Genomic DNA, 6,495 nt, shown 5'->3' with positions numbered 1-6,495 from the left:
CACATTTCATGGTGAGGATTGAATCCTGCACTGATTGCATGCTAGACAGGCATTCTCCCAAGTAGCTATGTCTCTATCCTGCTACCCTTTTTTCAAAATAATGACCGACTACACAAATCACGCAAATCTTAAGTACACAGATCAATGTGGTTTCCTATGGGGACACAACCATGTGAGCAATACACAGATAGCAAAGTAAGAGCATAACCAGACACTGGAAGAGCTGTTCATACTCATTAAAATGTGTTATCTGTTTCAAAAAGGAACCATTCATTTTAAAAACATGAATATAAATTTGAAGTAAACTTTGAACTTTGCATAAGTGGAGTCGTACATTAAGTGAGAAGAGTCTCTGGGTCCTGTGCTTCAGCATAATGGTTTTCCTGCAATTTCTGTTCTTTTATGAGTAATTAGATTGTTCTGTTCATGCATTATGTTACGGAAGTATATCTCAGTTTATCTGTGCATTTTACAAAGGAAAGATTTAGGGCATTTCCCAATGTTTAATATTGTATTATTTTCTAAAGATCATAGAAACTCCTACAAAAGTCCACATTCAATGTGAGACTAGCACACGGCTCAGTGGACAAGAATGCTTGCTGCTCAAGCATGAATACTTGAGTTCTAATCCACAGCATTCACGGAAAAAGATAAGTGAGGCCACCCATACTCGTCACCCTAGCAATGCCTGGGACTAACACAGAAGTATCAGAAGTATCACTGGACCTTATTGGTTACCTACCTAGTTCCAAGTTAAGTGAGAGAGCCTGCCTCAAGTAAATATAGCAAAGAGTGATAGAGAAGGACACCTAATTTCCTCCTACAGCTTATATATACCCACATGAACACATGTACCTGTACACATATATACTACACACACACACACATCACACACACACACACACACACATTTTTGAGAAGTCAAATTGTGGTTTATATAGAATCATGTTTATCTTTTAAAGATTCATTTTATTATTTTTAAAGTGTGTGTGTACACATGCATGCATGTGTATGTATGCACTCTTATACGTGCAGTAATACAAGTGCCTGTGTGGAGGACAGAGTAACCAATTCTCTGGAGCTGGATATAGAGTTAGTTGTGTTGTGTCTGACATGGGTGCTAGAGCTGAACTCAGGCCCTCTGTTGGATGACTATGAATTATTACCCACTAAGCCACTTCCCTGGCCTGTATTTGGCTTTTTAAAAATGCATGTAACTCAAAAGAAGTTCAATTAAAGGATATTGAAAAGATATTTATGGAGACATGTTCACAGCAAGATTACTTACAAAATCTGAATGATAAAAGCAACCCACATGTCCACTAAAGGATCAAAGTATAAAGAAACTGTAGTATTACACCCAAAGGAATATTCTTCAACTCTGAGGGGGAGAAGTGCATGGTAACACAAACTTGGATGTCATGATGATAAATAAAATTAATCAATGTGAAATAATTCACTAAAACTAAAACACCATATTATTCTGCTATATAAGCTATATAGAGTAGTCAGATTCATAAACTGCTGTCAGGGCCATAAACTGCTGTCATTATTTTAGATGAACATGAAATACAATATATAATAGCAGTATCCAGGGTCTAAAGACAAAGAGGAATAAGAAGAATTTTGCAAAATGAGGAGCTCTAGGAGTAGATGACTAAGATTCCATATGATTTTAGTTAATACTTCTGAGCTGGATGCTTCAAAATGATTGCAATGATATTATATTTTTTGTGTTTTGCCATAGTTTCTCTAAAAATGCTACCAAACACTTCTCAAAAGTAGTGATACATATTTACATTTCATCTCTCATATGTGCTATTTTCTGTTGTTCCATATTCTCATGAGGACTTGATAGCACTTGTCCACTTAATTTAAACATCATAGTTAATGTAGTGGCATTGGATTCTCCTTCCATTCTGTATTTCCCTAATGGCTGGTAATGCTGAATCTTACACTTACTTATATAAATTTTTGCATATTTTAAACCCTCTGGCCCATATTTGATTGGCTCCTTTTCTTCTTGATTTGTAAGAATATTTTATATAGTCCAGATACAAGACACTTGTCATATTAATGTGGAAGGAGAAAACAAACTCCTTAAGATTGTCCCTCTGATCTCCACACATATACTATGACACCCATGCTCACTTATACACATCACACACACACACCCACACCAACTAATCAACCAACTATAAACATCAATCAAATCATATGTTAATGATTATCTATAAATTTGCTATATAATTACAAATTAGTGATGAATTAATTTTCGTTAATAAATAATTTAATTAAATAGCTAATTGGTTAGCTTTTAAAAGAAAACCCTCTAAGGAGATTCAGAAACCAGGAGTGAGGAAATCACCAGAAGCAATGATGAAGTAAGGATGGATTCATCAGGATGGCTGTAGTGAGCAAACTACTCTTTTTGCCTTCTACTTCATACTTTAACACAAGGTCAGGGCCATAAACTGCTGTCATTGTTTTAGATGAACATGGTGTCTCAGCTGCCCTGTCTGACAGAACATCTACCTCCCCAGTACAGTTTCTACCCTTTACGGTTTTCTGTACACCTCTTTCTTATTTTGTGGCCTTATTAACCTATTTTTTAAACTCCAGAAATGAAGCATTTCTAAAAGAGTTTCAAAATGCCCACGACTTTCAAAAAAAAAAGTTTCTCCTGCCAGACATCTTCAAGTTTCAGGACTTTCCCTGAGGAGCTCCTTATTTGAAGGGATAATGTGCATTTTTCTTAATGGACACTTTCCAGATCCCTAGAGAAAAGACAACACAGCAGCTGGCATTGCCTAGGAGAAGAAATTCCAGTTTAGATATGTAAGCTTTTCACTTATGCTCTTCTGTGGGAAAAAACAAACAAGTGTCAGGGAAGACAGTAAGCAAAGTAAAGAAATACCAGAAACGTGATTCCAGTCATTCGGGAAAAACGGTTATGTCACCCTCAAAAAATTATTTTTACTAATGAAAAGTTAAAGTGTATACACAGTTTTCCTTGTTGGTGAAGACCCAAAATGCAATATTTGTGATGTTCAAATTTCCCAAATCTACATAAAACATAAAAAATGTAAATTTAAACACCGACTTCTTGCCACCAACCACCAAACAGAGACATCTCTTGTGGCTAATAATAGAAAGCAATTGCTTCCTGATGACCTAGAAACACTAAATAACCTGACCTCTACTAATCTGTTCACAGCATCTGCCACCATCCAGCTCTTAGTTCACGGTTCAGCCTTCAGTGGTGACTAGGAGCCTCAGGCTGTTTCTCAAACTACTAAATAAAGCAGGGTTTAGGATCATCAAATACAAATCCTTTCTACAAGTAAAACCTCTAAGAAGGATATACTGGAATGAACTCTTCTTGATAACATACAATGAATAGGACTAAACACATAAAACTTAACTCCAGAGAAACAAACAACAACAAAACCACTAAGATGCCAAGTGCCTTTTCTTGGCTTTGTTTCATTTGTTTGGATTTTTCGTTAGATTTTGTTTGTTTGTTTGTTTGTTTGGTTGGTTGGTTGGTTGGTTGGTTGGTTGGTTGGTTGGTTGATTGGTTAGTTGGTTGGTTGGTTGGTTGGTTGTTCTTTGTTGTTGTTCCTGGTAGTTGAACATGGTAGAAAAACCCTCGACCACTGAGCAGTATTTTTCCATCTAAAACTTATTTTACTTAGTATCTCCAGAGCATACTTTTGCATGTCATGTCACATCTGAGCTAATATATCTTGCTACAGATGTATTAAAAAATGATCTGTATGTCTGCTTTTCATGATGAACCTCTAAAAATCTAGCAGTAACCCTGAATATGAACACTGTTTTCACAGGTGTCTAAAACACCTTCATTCTGACTGATTTTTATTTTCCTCTGAAAAATAGAGACACTTTGAGAGTAGCTTCACTATTTTCACAATAGGCTAGATAATGACAAGTAAGTTCAGTGGTTACCATTTGGAAATGGTATATTTCAACTCGAGAAGTACTGAACATAAAGGCCAAGAGCTCATTATACAAAATGGGAAATAGAAAGGACAGGTATCCAAGTGGGAATGTATAACTACATTAGTAATAATTCCATTAGGCAAAGTGCCATCCCTCCCTGTAGTCTGATTCTTTTTTTAGTAAAATTAGCATATTTGAATAAAGTGGCATTTAAAAGAACTTAAAAGGCATTAAAATGCTACACAAGGAACATTAATATAAATAGTAGGTAACATTAACTAGATGCCTTTCTGTTCTCTGCCCTATGCTAAACATTTCATCAACGTTATCGTAATCTCTCAGTAATCTTCACAGTAGGTGCCATTATCTTGATTTTATGATTGAGGTTAGGCAATTTGCCCTAGGCCATATAATTAATAAACAGCACAGGTGAAAAGTGAGCTTAAGATCTGTCTTATTTCAAAGCCCATGCTGCCAACTATTGTATTTATCGACACAGTATCACTTTCACTCTCTCTATAACTATCTGCCCGTGGGTTTATTTGGAAAACATTCAGATACAGCACACTGATATTTAAGCAAGAAAGATGTACTTGAAAAAATGAAAGTCAACTATGCTGGTATAGACCTGCAGCCCCAGCTACTCTGGAGTCTAAGGCAGAAGAATTGAAGATTAAGACATGCATGGTTGCAGAGTGAGTTCAAGGCCATCCTGAGCTTAGTAAGAACTTGTTCATTTTGGTTTTTTGAAAATTGCTTTCAAGGAAAGAATGAAAAAAGGCCTGGAGATGCAGCTTGGTCAACACTTGGCTAGAATGTACAAGACCATCAGTTCAACCCTCAATGACAGAGGAAGGGAAACAGAATAAATACCCCTTAACTGTGATTCAACTGCAACCTTACTTTTACTTCCATTTAAAGTTAGCATGATTTGTGTTTTATTTTTTCCCATAGCAAGAAGTGCCTTCCTATTGAAGGTCAAGCAGAAATATTCTGAAAATATCTACTTTAGTAAGTCACACCGAAAAATAGGCATATCTTAATGATAATAAATGAAGTAGTTCTTTCATATATCTTAAATATGGTTCAATGAAGTACTTAGAAGAGGGAACAAAAATATTCATAGGACGAAATAAGAAGAAAAAGTATGGAGCAGAGACTGAAGGAATGGCCATTCAGAGCCTGCCCCACCTGGGGATCCAGCCCATATACATAGAGCCACAAAACCCAGACAAGAAGTGCTTACTGACAGGAGCCTGATATAGCTATCTCCTGAGAGGCTTTGCAAGAGCATGACAAATACAGAGGTGAATGCTAGCAGCCAACCATTGAACTGAGAGCAGGGTCCCTATTGGAGGAGTTAGAGAAAGAATTGAAGGAGCTGAAGGGGTTTGCTATACCATAAGAACAATACCAACCAACTAGAGCTCCCAGGGACTAAACCACTACCCAAAGGTTACACATGTACAGACCCATGGCTCCAGCTTCGTATGTAGCAGAGGATGGCCTTGGTGGACATCAATGGGGGGAGAAGCCCTTGGTCCTGCCAAGGCTGGACCCCCTCCAGTGTAAGGGAATGTCAGGGCAGGGAGGTGAGAAGAGATGGGTGGATGGATGGGGGAACACCCTCAAAGAAGGAAGGGGAGGGGGATGGAATAGGGGGGTTATGGATGGGAAACTGGGAAAGGGGATAACATTTGCAATGTAAATAAAAATATACAATAATAAAAAATAGAAGTACAACTCCTATTTAAAGCCAATATGAGAGCTAATAATATGACCCTACCAGGTCTGGTAGCACAAACCTGTAATCTGAAGGCATAGGCAAGAGCAAGATCAGCCAGACCTCCATAGTGAGTTCCAAGACATCCAGGGCTTCAGGATGAGACAGTCTCACAAAAACAGAAGAAGGGAAGGTAGGGACTATCCATGTACTTTCAAAACAACTGCTTTAGTTAGTAGTGTCACGTATGCAAACACAGCTCAGGAGTTTCCTTCTCATTCAGTCAGGAATCTCTTCTGTTAACTTTGTCACAAAAGATGTTCACCCATAAGGAAGGGGGGGGAGGGGGATGTTTGCCTGGAAACCGGGAAAGGGAATAACACTCGAAATGTATATAAGAAATACTCAAGTTAATAAAAAAAAAAAAAAGATGTTCACCAGAAACTTAGCAATTCATCCAGATTTGCTTCATGTTCAGCAAGCAGTTGTATTTACTTGACAATTTTTTGGAAATGGAACATTTTTAATTGTAGAAAAAACTTGAACCTACAGTTGTTTTTAATGAGTATTTATTTACTCCTAAATTAGAGAAGTCCTACTTTTTCTCCAAGAATCACACATCAATCTGACAAATCCATTTCCATACCATTGACCCCAGGGCCTGGGCCCATGGAAGAAATTATTGCCTCATCCTCCCCATGTTTGTGTATAGTTCTTATGCAACAAGGTACAAATGGACTTGTTGGCATTTAATTGTTCTGTGATTACTTTCCCTGTAAACTAGAGACAAGAGAGAGTATGTTGCCAAT

Source organism: Rattus norvegicus, chromosome X (assembly GCF_036323735.1).
Source record: "Rattus norvegicus strain BN/NHsdMcwi chromosome X, GRCr8, whole genome shotgun sequence".
Lineage (NCBI taxonomy): Eukaryota > Metazoa > Chordata > Mammalia > Rodentia > Muridae > Rattus > Rattus norvegicus.
The sequence above is the reverse complement of the archived record's forward strand: the minus strand, read 5'-3'. Positions refer to the sequence as shown.